At 40.4% G+C, this 18,199-nt stretch overlaps 1 protein-coding gene across 1 annotated transcript in view; it reads right to left on the reverse strand.

The window, feature by feature from the left end:
• The window catches only part of SLC66A2 (solute carrier family 66 member 2), an 82,767-nt gene that overhangs the window by 33,664 nt on the left and 30,904 nt on the right, over window positions 1-18,199 (reverse strand). The gene's annotated exons all lie outside the window — the stretch shown is intronic.

Below are 18,199 nucleotides of genomic sequence, written 5' to 3' on the forward strand. Positions count from 1 at the left end.
GCAATATTCAGAAAGTCTGCAAATATATACCTGAACTCTATCAGAAAGCAGCAGCTGTAACTCAGAACATAGGAAGCAAGGTTATCTTTCCCATGCACTACCAGACCCAAAAGGGACCTTGACAGCTCTTGAAATTCATTATATAGCCACACTGCTCTGAATCTTGCACTTGGCACCTAATTTCTTTCCTTATTTGCTGTACTAGACCCATTTTTTGGTGCAGCTTCCTTAAGCTCTTTTCCTACTACTGTCCACACTCTTTTACCACGCCGCATCTCCATCCACTGTGTGGTTTTTTTCCTCTCTCTCTCTCCCCCCTTTACTTTCCTCCTACTCCCACAAAGCTCTTCTACAGTTCCAACCTCACCTGAACCTGAATGTCCATCTAATTTTTATAATATAAACTAAATAGCTAAAACCATGTAACTAACAAAAAAAATTAACATACACAACTTACAAACCCATCAAAATGCATGCACCGCTCGAAGACCTCCTCTCAGTTCATAAAAGCATCCCTGGTCACGACAGCACTTAAGAACATGCTTAACTTTAAGTCAATGTAATTTATGCAAATGCTTTTTTGTGAACAGAAATGGATTTAAGTACACACTGCAGTGCTTACTGAATCAGGGCCTAAGCAACCATACAACCTTGTAATAATGATTTACTTAACATGTGTCATCTGAGAATATTATGAATTAAGTTTCCTACCCTGCATACTATATAAATAATAATTTATAGAGAAGGAAACTGTGGTACAAAGTAGTTAAGTGACTTTCTCCATGGTGTCGGAGTAAGTTAGTGGCAGAATTAGGCATAGAATCCAGGTCTCCTGATGCCAAGTCTCTTGCTCAAACCATCATTAGATTATACAGAACCTAAAATTCACTATTGTAGGTTCAGAGTAATTTCTAATTTCCGCTACAACTAGCCCGATAATGTTTTACTGAACAAAGGAAGGAAGCAAGGGAGAGAAGACAAGAACAGTTAACAGCTATACAGAAAAAAATATCTAAATTCTGTTAAAAACAACCCAATATATAATGAGTAATTGCTCTATTTAACAGACATATAAATAGACTTCTGCATTTGGGAAATACTTCATAAACTTCTGCATCACCCTTACAATGACAGTGCATTGCCCAAAAACAAGTAGAAATTGATTGGACTTTTAAAAAAAAAAAAAAAAAAAAAAAAAAGTTAAGTAGATAATGTCATGTTTGCTTCCACTGTCTTTATACGGATGCCAGTTTTGCTGGCCCTTACTTGGATTGTTAAACTAGTGTTTTGTCTAATATTAGGTTTCAGATGTTTTATAAGGCAGCTTGTTTCAGCCAAAGCTATCTGCCATAATAATTGGTTCCAGATGCTCAAGAAAGGTCATAAATAAAAATCAATTGAAGGCTGGAAATAAACTTGAGAAATATTCTGAGTGTTGCCTTCTCCAGGAAGCTCAAATATGTTAGATAACATTATATAGCAGTGGTTATGCCTTTCCTATCAAAATAATAGATTACTGTTGAGCTAAATGACATGATAAAGTATACGAGAGGATGAAGTTTCAACTGGTCTCTTACCACATGCTTAACAATCTATCCCACCTTGTATTTAGCTTGAATGCTCTGGTTATCTTCTCCAAACCGGAGGAAGAGCTCTGGGAGACTCAAAAGCTTCTCCCTTCCACCAGCAGAAGTTGATCATATAAAATATATTATCTCACTCACTTAGTCTCTCTCAAAGACCAATAGACTTTAAGGTGACCTACAAAGGGTTTTGGTTTTTTTTATTTTAAATTAAGTTGGTGTCTTTTTTTAACCCCTCCTTTAATTATGTAGGAAGAGAGCCTCAAAACCTTTTTTTTTAAGGGATGGGTTTTCTGCTTTTTTAAAAATTAGAAATATCATGAATGTGAACTCACATGACTTAACTGAAGATACAAGATTGAGGCTTTATAATTAAAACAATTTTGAACAGTGACTAAAATCCCTTCCCCTAATTGCTTATCTTTCAGTCTCTAACATCATCATTTCACTGTTCTCTAATTGCCACAGAATATTGAAAATATAGAACAGAAAAAAATATAAAACAGAAGAAAAAAATATAGAGAAAAAATAGAACAGAAAAAAAGAGAAAAAAATGAAGCTTTTGCCCTTTATTTATAAGTCACCCATATAACACACTAATGAAACACTTTCTACAGTTGTCTTAAAGCTCCATGTTATATAAGGGGTTTATTACAGTCTTTCAAATAGGAATGTATTGTTTGTGAAAGATGCTGGCTGGACAGCCACTGAATTCCTCTTTGTCCACAAAACAAAGACAGCAAGGACAGTACCAGTATAACACGAACTACCCACACTGGCATACCGATATGTAGAGCCCTGCGTAGATATAAAATTTGTATCCACATCCGATCCGCAAAAACGGTCTGTGGATATCTGCAGATTTCAAGGGTTCTACCAAAATACCTCAACCGTAACCTGGACAGATCACCTCTGCCTGGTCAGTCTTTAGCTCTTATGGCAAGGCTGCCAGGAAAGGTGGTTTGCATGATGTGGACTTGTGATCACACTCGTTTGATGTAGGTCACTGAGCAATCAGATGGTAACTTTCTGTCACCATTCACCTGGGCTGGATTTGAACTGACAACGTAAAAATGAAAGGTTCTATAGCTTATTACCAGCTCCCAGTAATATTTAATCCAATAAACTGGTTACATTTTTAACATATTAAGCCATTGATGGATGAGAGATTTATGTTGGAAAATCCTATCAGTACTAAAAGGAGTTTGCTGCTTAAGTCCTTCATGCAACGATGGGAGTATTTTGTGGGTGGAGAAAGGGGAGAACAGGTTACCATGCCTACTCTGGGATTCACAAACATGTGTCATCAGTAAAACTCAAAGAGGGATGGAATAACCACATTTACCACTATCAGAGTCAACATGAAAGTAGAAAATTCAAGATTCCGATTAAGGTTAAATATGAAGTGTCAGAGTGACACAAGGAAAACTACACAACATCTGCATCCACTCGGATGTTGGCATCAAACTTCTTCTTACAGAACTCTTAAAAACAAAAACAAAACAAAAGATCAAGTTGTATTTTCGTCATAAAAATTTTCCAGCAAGCTAGTCATCATTAATTCCTTCTGGGAAGTTGTGAAAAGGAAGACTAGATAGCATAAAAAGAAAGCAAAAAAATCAAAAGCCTCTGGGAATTTGGCTGCATATGGTTGTGAGACTGAAGTGCACTTGTCATCCTTTGCCGTTTCATAACAGAGCGTATGCCTTAAGGTTTTCCAGAAGGCTCAAGAAGATGACAAAAAGCTTGTCTGATGGGAAGAGGAGGAGGAAAAGTAAATCAGAAGGCGGCTATTACTGCAGCAGCTATAGGGTGGGAGCTGCCTTCTGGCTGGCTGACTCCAAGTCAACTAACTCTTCCACAGGACTTTACTAGCTGGTCAGAAAGAGACTGACACAAAGAGAAAGGTATGAACTGGTCTTTAACTTTGGGAAGGTGGGAACATGGTGCCAAAGGATAACTGGGAGTTGGCCCAAATGAAGTCTGGGTAATTTTACTCTTGCGTTGATATAAACACTACTCTATTCGCCCATGTCCTTTGAGTGCAGCCAGAGACACTAAACTAAACTTCTTGCCTTGGGACTCCATTCTCAAAGACATCCAATATGCACCACAGTCCTATCCTACATGTAGACACTGGGATAAGAGTCACAATACACAGTGTCTTCTATGTAACAGTGAAAAAAGCTATTAATGCTTTTAAATTCTTATTTTCTCACTGTCTGTTTTAAAAAAAGCCTTTCCTATTGATCCCGTCTAAATGTGCTATAAACCCAACACAAGCACATGAACTACAGCTGTCACAGTTGGTTTTGATTTTTCAAGTCAGGGAACTGGTGACCAGCTGCCTCAAATGACAGGTTTCATGGATTTCTTAACGTTAGTTTATTTTGCACAAACTTGTTTGAAACCATATTTCCTTGGAGGGCAGCATGTATAGCTGTCTGATTTTACCTCCATTTCCTTTTTTGTTAGAATTTTAAATTTAAATTTTAACTAAATAAAGTGATACTGAGAGCTCCTCTTTAGATCTAAGCTGGTGAGGCGATATGCAAAATATGGGAAATTTCTGTAGTTTTGGGGTATTTTCTAGGAAAAGTCTGATTCAGTTACCCATTTGCTTTTGTACTGTTACCTGCTGGGATTGAAAGGGGCCATTTCTTTGCTGGGACAGAGGACTGGGCAGAAGTCACATAGGAAGTAGGCATATCAACTGCTATGGACAAATTATCAAGAACTGTCAATATATAAATAGAGTCACCTTGGAGAGAAAATGAAGGACAACAAGAAGACATTAACTTTCAATGACTGCCAACCAAGGGAGGCAGAACATAAGCACAACTTGAAGCAAAGACTGGTAAGCGCAACTTGAAGCAAAGACTGGTGACATAAGGAGACTGGATGAAGTAAGCTGCTGCCCAGTGCAGGGGGGAGGGATGGACTCCTAGGCAGTCTGGAGTGACAAGTAGGTAATGCTGCCAGCATGGACATGCATATAAGCTTTGCTTGTCCATTGTAACCTAAGGACCCTACATCCTGTAACCCAGTTGATTGAGAAATGCTGGCTTGTTTTGAAAAGGGTGTTTTGCGGCAACCTCGACAACAGAAGGTTCCATGTTCTTTTGGACCCAGCTGAAGAAGCCATGATGAGAAACAGAGATGCTGAAGCCAATGACCCAGCCTCGGGGTAGAGAAGCCATGGGTCTCACTCTTGTAAAAGTGGAGGACTAGGGGCTAGCAGCGCTCAAGCAGCATATTCCCAGGAGGGAGTATAAAGGTCAAAGGCATCACATACTCTGTGGATGTGTGACAGGTGCAGAGACATACAAACCATTTAACAATGTGGATGCTGAAAGGCACACAGGAATAGCCATATCATATCAGACTACTGTTTCACAAAGCCCAGAATGCTGTCTTTGCCAGCAACCAAATACTTCAGAGGACGCTGCAAACAAACAAAAACGTCCACACTGGGCAGTTATGAAATGACCTGATGACCTGTGGGGATATCTTGTTCTAACCAGTCAGTGGTTAGCTTATGCCCCAAAGCATGAGATTTTATAAGCTTATAAACACTCTCTCTCTCTCCCCACACACAAACATACCCCCATCTGCGGAGATATCTAATCTGTTTTTGAAACCCATGAAACTCTTGGCCTTAACGATATCACATGGCGACGCATTCCATAGGCCAATTATGGGTTGTATAAACAAAATAAACTTCTTTATCCATTTTAAAATGAAGCCTTTTGTTTTCACTAACACCCCTTTGTTCTTGTATTATGAGAGGGGGGGCGCCAACTATACTCTTGCTTACTTTCTTTAGATCATTTATTTTGTACAACTCTATCATGTCCCTTTGATTTGTCAAGAGGCTCATGACTTAGTATTAAATATTTACATCACAGTAGCCCCCCTACAGACCCCAATCCAGATCAGGCCCCATTGTGCAGGGATTGTATAAATAGATGTAGACATGGTCCATGCGGACCAGGCCCTATAGGCCTTATAATCCAAGATGAAGGACAAGATAAAGAGGGCAAGAGACACAATCAAATACATACATACATCACTGGTGGAGCAGCAGGGATGAAGCAAGATATACCACTGACACCTCATCCTTACCTAAAAGGTTTTGCACAGCTCTCATCGCCATAGAATCTAATAGAGGGCCATCAATTAGCAGAGTTTGGTTCATACAGTGACCTAGGAATTGGAAGTAGCTTATTCTTAAAGCGCTGTACAGCTCAGTGAGAAATAACTCATATAAAAAACCTTCCGTGAAATGGAAACCCACCTCAAGGCACGAAATGTAGTTAACACCACTGCTGAGTGCTCCAGTGACATGTCGCTAAGGAATATACCAGATACAGTCGAGTTGACATAGAGGACTGGTCCCAAGAGGGTTGGAGAAGTCCAAGTTTAATTGTTTCCAAAGTAGTTTGTGATGGCCTTAATAAGTGCTGATCAGCCACAGACACAGCTAAGTAGCAGTCTTTATTTTTATTTTTTTAAAAGCAGAATTAATTAGAAAAAGAGAGAGAGAAAATGAGTTTTGACATTTAAAAGAGTGATAAAAGCCAGTGGTACTTAGTGTGATCCCAAGAGTCCTTATAACTGATCCCGGATGAAGTGATTAAACCTCACTCCTTGCGCAAGAAAGAGAAATTAAGAGTTTTAGCACCAAAGCTTTTTATAGCTCTGAACTGCACTCATCTTTCCTCTGAAACGCTCTCTTCTCCCACAAACCCTCTCTGCAACTGCTACCACCACCACCACCCTCCTCCTGCCAGCCTCTCAGGCGTGGGAGTCACGTTCACCTCTCTCTATTTTATGTGGCTCCCATCACTGTCGGATCTGAGAGCCTCACAACCTTTCATTTATTTATCCTCAGAGCACCTTTGTGAGGTAGGACAGTGCTGTTATCCTCACGTTACAAACAAACAACTGAGGCACCGGAAAGATAAGTCACTTGACCAAGAAGTCTGTACCAGACGCCTTCCCCGCAGCTGGCCTCCACAGCTGGCTATTCCTAAACAGTTTCTTCCTCCCCAGTACTTCCAGGACATAGGTGCTCTTGATATTTTTATCCTAAGTGACTTAAGAGCTTCAATTCCACTTTCAGAAGTGCCCTAAGGCAGTCCTTCCCAAACAGTGGGTGTGGGTCTACATGGGTTGCACATACCTGAGAGGTGCTCCCCCGCCCCCGCGCTCTCACTTGCCCCGAGCTGCTGCGTAGGAAGTGGGATCTGGACAGCAGCCACGAAGCACCTCTGAGGCACCTGCGTGGTGGGGACAGGCTGTTGACAGTCTGCTCACTGGCTCCCTCCAGCCACTGCAGACTGGATCCCACTCCCCACACAGCTGCCTGCTGCCCAGAGGAGGAGAGAGCAGGATCCAGGCAGCTGCGTGCAGAAAACCAGTGGAGACAGTGAGTGGACAGTCAGCAGCCCGGCTGCAGGGAGAGAGGAACTGCAGGAGGAACAGAGACGAGACAGCAAGAGCAATGGGGTGGGAGGGGAGACAGGATGGGTCCCAAAAGACCAAAATGAAGATAGTGGGTCGCTTTAGTAAAATATTGGGGAAGGGCCATAGAGCACTTGGGATACTCACTGAAAGTCAGTAAGACTTTTGTATTTTTGATTTTTCGTGATTTTTGAATGTGTGAAGTCAGCAATAATGGGTTACTAAAACCTTGTCAGCACCAGCCTCACCCCCTTCCCCAAATCCATTCTGAATGCAGCTAGCAGGATCATTTTCTTTGACCGCATCACCTACCTCTTTCAATCTCTCCACTGGCTCCTTTTTTCACCACATCAAGTTTCTTCTCCTCACCCTCAAGACTCTTCACACCTCTGCCCTTTCCCTATGCAGTCGCTCATCTGTTATTGCATCAAGCCCTACCTCATTTGTTCTACAAATAATACCAGCCTCCTCCGCCCCGTTGTCAAGTGTCTCCAGGCTTTCTTCAGTGCAGCCTGCCAAGCAAAGTATACCCTGCCTGACTGGTGAGCCTCTAACACTCTCATGCTTCACCTCTCCTTCAAGATTCATCTGCTGTGATGCCTAAAAGCAAAATGATAGCAAAATTAAGGGGCAGGTGGGGACAGCTGGCACGTTACAATTACAAATTTACAAGTGAATATAGGGGCATAAAAATGGTATATCTTGTTTCATCCTTTTCTCGCCCATCCTTCATATGTCACTTTTCTTATTTGAAGCCCTTTGGGATAGGGACTGCCTTTGGACCAAGCATAGTGGGGTCCTGATCCTGACTAGGGCCTCCAGGTGTTGTTTCACTTTAATATTAAAAGTTTTTTTAAAAATGCAATTATGACTGTTTTGCCAACTTAAAAGTATAAATTAAAAAAGTCACATACGGTCTGCAAATGTTTTACGCCAACTGGTTTTACAAGAAATGCCTGTAGTTAATACAAAAAAGAAAAACTAGAGACAAAAGTCTATTTTTTCAGTTTGCTTACCTTGTGCATTTGACAGCTCATTATGTGTAGTCAGCATCACTGTTTGCTTTGTACAAACTCTCAATTGTGTGGTCTTTCACACAGCAAGAGGAGGAAAATCACTTTTAAAAATAGAAAAATTGACTTTAAAAATCACAAAAACTTGCCAGGGGAACTTACAGTTCCTGGAACTACTTTTAGCTCATCTTTTAAATTTGACTAGATTATAAAATTGATGATGTCCCTTTAAAACCACTTTAGTTATGTCTTTGAAAAAAAACCTCCTTGTTATGATTTTACTTTGGCTAATTCCAAAGTTAAAAGCATGTTGTAGTAGGACAGAAGGCAGAACACAGTCAAAAACTATCTATTGTACTTAAAAATAAATAAATAAATAAATAAATTCAATAGTAATGCTAACATTACAGCCTTAAAAAAAATATGACATTAAGAAAGGTAAGGATGAAGGATTTTGTTCAAACACAAAAGCGGTTTTCAGAATGTTCATAACAGACTAAAATTATCAGATGGGCTTTTAGGAATGGGATGAGCAAATGTACCTGTCAAAGACTTAATAAAATATAAAACATAGCAATTCTTGACTGTATGTGCCAAAGCCATATGGACCCCTGAGTATTTTTAAGTGTGGGTTTTTGGAGCGTTTTTTTTTGGGGGGGGGGAGGGAGGAAGGGGGACGCAGGGGAGCCTCCAAAGGACTCAGACTCTAAGGTCAGAAGAGACCAATATTATCATCTAGTCTGACCTCCTGCACAATGCAGGCCACAGAACCTCACCCATCCACTCCTGTAATAGACCCCTAACCTAAAACTGAGTTATTAAAGTCCTCAAATCATAGTTTAAAGACTTCAAGGTACAGAGAATCCACCAGCAAGTGGGCCGTGTCCCATGCTACAGAGGAAGACGAAAAACCCCCAGAACCTTTGTCAATCTGCCCTGGGGAAAAATTCCTTCCTGACCCCAAATATGGCAATCAGTTAAACCCAGCGCATGTGGGCAAACTCACCTGCCAGACACCCAAGCAAGAATTCTCTGTAATAACTCAGAACCCACCCCATCTAACATCCCTTCACAGGCCATTGGCATATCTATCACCAGTAGTCAAAGATCAGTCAATTGCCAAACTAGTCTGTCCCATCATATCATCCCCTCCATAAATTTAACAAGCGGAGTTTTGAAGCCAGCTAGGTTTTTTGCCCACATTGCTCCCCTTTGAAGGCTATTTCAGAACTTCACTCCTCTGATGATTAGAAACCTGCGTCTAATTTCAAATCTAAACTTCCTGATGGCCAGTTTATATCCATTAGTTCCTGTGTCCATATTGGTGCTGAACTTAAATAATTCTTCTTCCCTCCCGGGTATTTATTCCTCTGATGTATTTATAGAGAGCAATCATATATCCCCTGAACCTTCTTTTGGTTAAGCTAAACAAGCCAAGCTCTGAGTCTCCTCTCATAAGGCAGGTTTTCCATTCTTCGGATCATCCTAGTAGCCCTTCTCTGCACCTGTTCCAGTTTGAATTCATCTTTCTTAAACATGGGGGACCAGAACTGCACACAGTATTCCAGATGAGGTTTCACCAGTGCCCTGTTAACAGTACTAACATTTCCCTATCTCTACTGGAAATACCTCGTCTGATGCATCCAAGGACCGCAGTAGCTTTTTTCACGGTCACATCACATTGGCAGCTCACATGAGGACCATATGAGCTACAATACTGAGTGAGTACAAAGGAGTGAATTAAGTACAGTATGACAGGCAACCTGAACTCTGAATCTCTTGCATTTTGTAATTTTAAGCTGGAACCATTTTTCCCCATGAAAACTGTTTTAATTTATTTTAACTAGTACTAGCTTATCATTTGAAATCCCAGCAAAATCTCAAAAATCATGTCAGACCATGATACTGAAAACCTTCACACTCACTGAGCACCTTTCATCTAAGGATCACAGTGAGTTTTACAGAGATGAACAAGCCTTATCTCCAAATTTTCCAGGTGTGGAAACTGAGCCGTGTGCACCGTTGGACAGCAGGCTCCCTCGGACATACACGGATGCCAAAGTGCTACGTGCTCCTGAGGCTGTATGTCAAATACAGCAAGTTACTTCCAGAGCCCAAGATGTTCAGCACCTGCTGTAATGGATGAAACAACACTGCCTCCTTTAAAGTCTGAGAAGTGTGCTGAAGATTTATCAACCACTTACAAACTGAGGGCTCTTCTCTTTTTGATTTGTGAGTGAAACTTCCATGAATACTAAAAGCGAACTTCAAATGTAGCAGAGTCAATAATCCATTCTATGACTGCCAATACCCACCCCCCATGTGGTAATACTGTGTGGCACAAACTGTGTACTTCAGTATGAGAGCCATGGAGCTGTATGATCTGTGTCCCCAGAAGCCTCAAATAATCCTCTTTGTGTTTGCCACGCACGAGTCCTGTGTCTGCTCTACTGCGAGAGACATATGCCCCCCAAACTGAAATGAGACTGCATGCTATTCCACATAATCAATTAAATGTTAAAGATAATCAACCGAATTTGACATTTATAACAATAATGAACAGAATATTTTATTAGAGACCAATTTTTTTTCCCATTTGATCTAGGCTGTTTCTACTCTTCAAGTCCAGACCTGACGAAGAGCCTCTGTGAAGCTCAAAACCTTGTCCTCTTCACCGACAGAAGTGGGTCCAATAAAAAAAATTACTTCATCCACCTTGTGTCTGTACTCCTCACAGTCAGTTATACTAGGAACTAATAGAAAGATATGACCAGCAATATTTGAGATATTAATGTGACAATCTCAATATGTGTAAAGGTTTATTTTCAATATCAACTCCCAGGAGAAAGAACAATTTAAAAATTATGAAGCTATGGAAATTCAGCAACTCCTCCACAGTTATGGTTGAATATCTTATTAAAAAAGATAGCGGGGAGGAGGAGAAAGTGCACACTCACATAGTTTTGTCCCACACGCTAACTTAACCAGTCTGTCTAAAAATAGCATGCAGTTCTCCCCTCTTTCCTGGAAAATTTAGTCCTAGTTTCCTAGGCAACCCACCTCCAGCCAAGACAGACTCCACAACCCCAAAGTGGTCATACCAGTTTAGAATCCGAATAAAAAGACGCATTCTGCATTTACATTCTTTGCTGTCATGATGCCATGTGTCCTGCTAAACATTTCTTGGCACCTGCCAAAGTTAACCTCAAATTAACTTTCTTTCAATATAATAGTACTGCACTTCAGAGTACCATGAAAGTGTGATAAATTGGGGATGGAAGGCCCCCATTAAAATGTTTTTAGAAACCTGCACTAAACAGTGAAAGCTAACACCTTGAACTAACTACACATGCACTGCATTTAGCAGATCTTATTTAGGTAAGCAACTGTAGCTAGGAGTGCTCAAAAATTGTTATTTCTAGTGAATCAGTCTATACACTGTGCAAACCCAGTTACATTTTTACAGCTAGGTTACAGAAAGTAACCAACTAAAAATGTGTGTTAGTAGGAAAGTACAACTCATGCTCATTTCATGAAGGCGGGGGGAGGGAGGTTTCTGCTATCAAAGGGTTCTTCAAGGTTAAGACAGAACCAGCAAGTTAAGAGAGATGTGTACTCTCCATGGTCAGTGAGAGAATAATAATACAATAATAGGGAATACTACAATACAATAGAATACAAGGGAACACAATAGGGAATACTACATTAAAGCCATAGATTTGAGAGGAGGAAGCTGCACTGGTAACATAATTAATACTGCAAAAAGTGAGAGAAATAAAGACCTCAATGCTCCCTAGTAAAGTTTAAGTCAAAATTCACTAAGACCTTTGTGCACAAATCTAAATTACTCTATACACAGTGACTGAATTCATACAGATAGAATGTCAGCCATATGTCTACCACTCCTTTAACAAAGAATTTGTGGGGATGGAAGCCATTAAAGTTTCATTCAGGGACACAATTGAAGTTTGTCTCATTGATTTCAATGCTTGTGATAGGAAAGTTTAAAAAACTAAATGAGATTGAGCTACCATAAAACAAACTTTTCCTTTAATTGCTTGGTTTAACCACTGATGAATCTCGGGTCTGACATGACTGACAATAGTTATGCAAAACAATTTTTTTTTTAAAAGATAATTGTGTTCATTTATAAGTGTATCGCATCTGCACACTAGTGCCCCAACAATTAAGATAAATGCAATTTTAGGAGAAAAGGGGGTGGAACAAGAAATTAAAATACTGAAATTAATCATTTGTTTTCTTTCAAATCCTCTCAAGTTTAACTTCATTTTTTAAACTGAATTTGTAAAGAGGAATAACATGAAGACAAGAGTATAAATGGTGTTTACTAACAAGATTACCCCCCCCCCCCAAAAGAGAATAGAGCAGTTTTTATGACAATGATATAGAAATTTGTCCTCCTTTGCCATGCTTCTTACAAATACTGCCTTTGCTCAAGGTTGGAGTGGGGAGAACGAAATGATGACAGACAAGCTATTAGACTGAGGAACTGTGCAGCCTTCCACATCTATTATACACGGGAATTGAATTAGGAATTTGTGGAGAAGACTATTTAAGTCATTTTGATATTGTATTTGTTTGTTCTATTCCTTGGCTGCGTAGTTACAAGTTATTTTACTACACCCAACTCACAAAGGGGATGGAGGGAGGAATGATTGCATAAATACCAAAGCTTTTGAAGAAGCAGTGAAGAGTTTAAAGCAAAACAAGGATTCTGAATCAAATTATTATTGATTTTACATGGAAGGCACTCTGATACTACAGTAACGGATGGCAGTATAAAAACCCTGAGATAGGTAAGTATTTATTCACTTTGGCGGCTCGCATAGGATGTCTTGTATATTTGGACAGTGAGGATAAAAGTCTAAGAGTAGCAACTGATTCTTTTCAATTATTATCTATGGGAAATTGAGAATGGAGAGTTACAAATCTGCCTCACTTAACAGCTGCACATGGTTTGCAAAAGTACCCTTCTAAATCAAGCAACCAAACCCCATTATAAATGAAGAGGGTGCTAAGCAATGAAATTTCTTTTTGTAACTTAAAGCTAAGCAGAAAGTGATTTTTCTTAAAAAAAAAAAAAAAAATTGTGCCCATATAAAGGAGGCCTGAAAATGCTTTGAAATGGTTTTTTGTTGTTGTTGGGTTTTTAATATTATAGAAATATCAAGTATATCAAGTCTGGTCTTTCCTGATTTTGCTGGTGAACACATTGTGGTCACTAGAGATAAATAATGAAGCTATCTAATGAAGGAGCACAGATGTTTTTCATCTTAATGACATTCTTTCTCCCAGGTGTGTGTTAGGCACTGGAGTTACACAGAAATTAACAAAAACAGCTTTAAGCAGTTATTTAAAAATCCCTTCCCCCTCTCAAAAACTCAGCCTTCAATGACTTGTGATGTCATAATTTCACTCGCTCACCAATCTCCATAGAATCTACCAGGGTACACAATTTTTTCACAACCTAAATTTTTCATGTACAACACACACAAAAATAAATCTGGCAAGATCTGAGTTTTGGGCCTCGTTCTTTTCCCTTCCCATGGAAAGGGAGCATAGGGTACAGAATGCCCAAGATATACTGCATAGTGATCACACTACAGTTCAGAGGGAAAGCAGATAGGGTCATAAACAATCATAGCAGACATTCCTAACATTAGTGATATCGATGACATTTTAAAACTTTATATTAAGTTGTCACTTTTTTGGTGGATTATATGTAAAGTTTCTGATTTTCAGTTTTAACCAACAAACAATGATAAAACACCCCAACACAAAAATAAGAAAATCGGTGTTTATCCAAAAAACACCAGAAATGGTTACTTGTAACTAAAGACTTGGCATGGAGTGTGATTTCTAAAGTGCACTAACATATTTCGCATTAATTGTTCCATGTAGACCCTGCTGCTGCACATTAAAAGGTCTCTAGGGTGCTTCAATATAATGCTGGTTTAAATGGTACTACGTTAAGGGGCACTAGGGAACATTACAAAGAGATTAGCCATTAGAGTGTACACAAAGAGAAAGCCCAGAAGACCCCAATTACTGAACTTCTACACAAGACTCAAAAATTGCTAAAAATAAATCTTAAAAAATGAAAGTGAATTTAAAAAAAACCCAGAAGCCCTAATTATATGTTCCGAAGGCCATGCATGGCTCCATGAGTAAACAGGAGCAATTCAAAGAGAAATTATTTGCAGTCAGGGGAGTGAAGGGGAGAAACTGTTTAGGGCCTGAGCATCACACACTTTTCTTGACTTGTTTGGATAACAGAATAGAAGACGCTATCTGCTACCTTTTCCCTTGTAGATTCAAGCAGGACAACACAGAAGTCTAAGAAGACAAAATCTCTTGAGGTCATATTTTCCCTCTCACCTATTAATTAAACCCTATTTATCATAGCACCCTCCTAAGCATTGGAGAAGGAATGGGACAAAAGTTCACAAAAACAAATTTTAACTTCAGCTCTCTTAAATCCACTCTTTCCTCAGTATAGGCCTAATCAACTCCTACTAAAGTCACGGGGAGTCTTTCCATCAATTTCAGTGAGGGCTGGATTGGGCCTTACAGCGCAGCATAAAGAACACGGGTGAAACACAGCAGTTAGCTCTTTGTTAATTACAGAAGTGCTGGTCCTGGTTCCATTGTTCAGGTTCAGTTGAGGTTTGCACTTTAAGAGGGAGTCAACCACTTGGTTACTTATGAGGAATACAGCATAGCTTGCCTTTCTTCTTTAAGTGCAGAATGAATTGGTTAAAGATTATTTTTCAACAGTCCTTTAAAAATGTTAACAGACTACGTCAAACCATTTTTTGTCCTGAATGATCTTAATGGAATAATGCAGGCCCTTCAAACTTTCCATACAATTAAAATCCACAGAAATCTCATGTATTGTCTAAATTTGAACAAATGCTATTAGGATTAATAGTAATGTTTGCTGTCATTCTTCATAACTGAACATTTGTTCTTCAGCAGAGGCTGACCAATTATGTCCTGCTACAGAGACTGTCAGGAAAATCTAGCCTCTTTCAAAATTGCTGCCATCTTCTGTTGTTCTCAATTAGAGTGAAGCCAATATGGGATGATGGTGGCCCCTGACAGCAGCTTGGCTTCACTCCCATTGGTAAGAGCAGAAGGGGAGGGCCATTCTGAAAGAGGCCATCATAACACAGCCCCTCTGGCTTCAGTCCCATTGAGAACAATAGAAGAGAGCCACTATTTACAGCTACTAAATTTTTATTGAAAATAAACAGTGACATTTTTAGCTGTCAAATCATCATACTTGGGAGATATAAGACTAAAGAAAACCACTGTAGAACTGCTCCTACAAGCAGGAGGATTAATTTCATTGGGTTTTTAAAGGGGAATTGTAGGTTCAGCAACAGTAAAACATTTTATTTTGAACACTGACGGGGGTAGTGTACCTTTGTTACTGAAAATCCCAACCCTGCAGCTTTGTATTGACTCAAGCTATATGGCACTGCTTCTACAGTAATTCAGCTAGAGGTAAAAATAAGTCTTTTTTGGCAAGCAGAGTCAATGCCGCCTTCTAAGCAGACAGAAAAAGAAATGACAGTCACATTCATCTCACAGATTATCCATAGAAAAAAAATATAGGCATGCAATTAAATTGAGGGAGGTATTGTTTTACAAAACTAAAAACCAAAAGCTTGAGGGGGGAACTGAAATCATAAAGGGGCTCTTAAATATCACTCTGCATACAGTATTTTCCAAATACGTCATTCAAAGAACACAACCGTGTATTCTCTATATGAATAAATTACAGAAATAGTAATAACATATGCATAAATGTTACTGAAATGAAAGTTTTTTGGCGTTTAAACGTACCACAAAACATAATCAATGTAAAGGCTTTGATACCATTACAACATTTTAGAAGTCCATTTTATTGATTAATAAATGTTGAAAAATACCTAATCCTCAACTTAATAGATGCAAGTTAATCATTGTAATGTGTCCGTGCTCCCCATAGGTCCAACACGCCCCTCCCCGTTCCTCTCCCGGGGGGGGCCCTCCTGGGCTCTTTCCTCCTTCCAGCCTTGGGACAAGGCTTTTGTCCCCCAGGCCCGTAGGGGCACTCTCTTTTCCAACGTCCCCACCGTCCACAGGTGTAGCATTCACCTGGCTTCCTGGGCCTGGTGCTAGCTTTCTTCTTCTCCCAGCTCTTACTGCCTCCATTGAGCACCTCCTGCAGCAGCTCATGTATATGAAGCTGCTGCCCCACTAGCTGGGCCATAGCCCCCAGCCAGTAATCCTGCACCTCCCATTGTCTCTACTGGGCCTGGAGTATCTGCAGCAATAGGGCCTGAAGCTGCCCTGGCTGCTTGTCTGCCCCTTTCCGCTGGGGCACCTACCCTGGAGTCCAGCCCAGGAAGGTCTCACTGCTCCCCACAAACAGCGTCTCTTGATAATGGGGTTCCAACCCCAGTGCCAGGCAATCATCCCCTCAGTCCTATCTCTTCCCCTTATATCAGGGATGACCGGGTGCCTGCGTTCTCCACCACCTTGTAACAGCTCCCTGCTCACCACCGCAGCGCCTCCTGCTGGCCGTCCTGGGGAATCGCTCTGGTGGCCACTGCGCCCTCTCTGGTGGTGCATCACCCGTCCTTTCTCCGCTCCTGGACCCATGTCTCCCCGCAGTCCCAGCGTCCGCGTCGCGGTACAGCCCTCTGGCTGTGTCTCAGCCTCTGCTCCTCCCCATTCCGGATGGGGGGATTCAATAGTCCTTAGCCACTTATATCAGTGGCCACGGCAGTCCAGAGTCAGGCCCTTACTTCAGGGCCTGGCTGCTCCATCTGGAGTCAGCCCTGTTTTCTCTGTCCAGCTCTTACTCCAGGGCCCAGCGGCTGCTCCTCCCCTGGAGCCAGCCACTGCTCTATCCAGGGTCCTGGCCTGCCTCACCCTGCAGGCCAGCCAGCTTTCTCCCTCTGAGCTCCTGAGGGTGACTGCCCCATTCTTGAGGCTGGCAACCCTTCTTATATGGGCCTGCCTGGCCCTGATTGGCTGCTTCCCTTTTGGCCCTTCCAATTGGCTGCTACCCCCACAGCCTCTCCTGGGCTCTATTAACCCCTGCCGGGGTGGGCTACCTGTCCCACCACAATCATATACTACTTTTTAGCCATGAAAATGACAGCAGACTAAATAATCCTACTACTCATTTTCTACATGCATTCATTAACTGATGATTTACAAGCCAAATGTCATCAAATTACTCTAAAGCTACAAGACTGCCCATTCATTGCATCTCTACAGCCTTCCCACATAATATAAAACCACACATAAAGAAGAAAAATTATGCCCTTCATTTAACTCATCTTGGTGTTGGGAGATTAAACCATTATAGGACACAAATTTAAAAGCTGATGTTTATTGGAGCATAGAAGAAAAATAAAAAAGTGTTTTTTTCCTGAACACATGACATCACCAACAATTTAATTATGCACTGTAGGTAGAAAATTTAACTTACTTTGAAGGAAACCCAAAAAAGAAGGACATTTTTAATTTTTCTGAACTTTAGAAATGTAATGTCCACTACCCCCCTTCAAACCCTGACCTTATATTCTTTTCCTAAAATGTTGAACTCAACAGAATAAGATTTTTTTTTTTTAAATAACATAGGGGTATTGTGTTCTTCCTATAACTGACTATCATGTTTCATAGTTCCAGAGAGGTAGCCTGTTAGTCTGTATACAGCAAAAACAACGAGAGTTCTGTGGCACTTTAAAGACTAACAAATTTAATATTACTGCGTCTGAAGAAGAGAGCTGAAGTCTCTCAAAAGCTTATGCCTGCAAATATTAAATTTGTTAGTCTTTAAAGTGCCACAGAACTCTCGTTGTTTTATCATGTTTCAGATTATCAGTTAGGTGAAACAGAGGATGGAAAGGAAGGAGGAGAAGATATTCAAGTGCTTCAAGAAAACTTCAAAAGTAGTAGTCCTGCCTAAAAGTATGATGAAACTTGAGTAGTTATTTTCTTTTACATACACAATCTGTGCTAACACAGCATTTATAACCAAATACCTCATCACTCATTTACAGTTGAATACAATGCCATTTTTCCTACTAATGCTCCTCTCCCCAGAGATGTAGG

This window comes from Emydura macquarii, unplaced genomic scaffold, assembly GCF_026122565.2.
Source record: "Emydura macquarii macquarii isolate MOO-44397 ecotype Brisbane River unplaced genomic scaffold, CSIRO-AGI_Emac_v2 contig_431, whole genome shotgun sequence".
NCBI lineage: Eukaryota > Metazoa > Chordata > Testudines > Chelidae > Emydura > Emydura macquarii.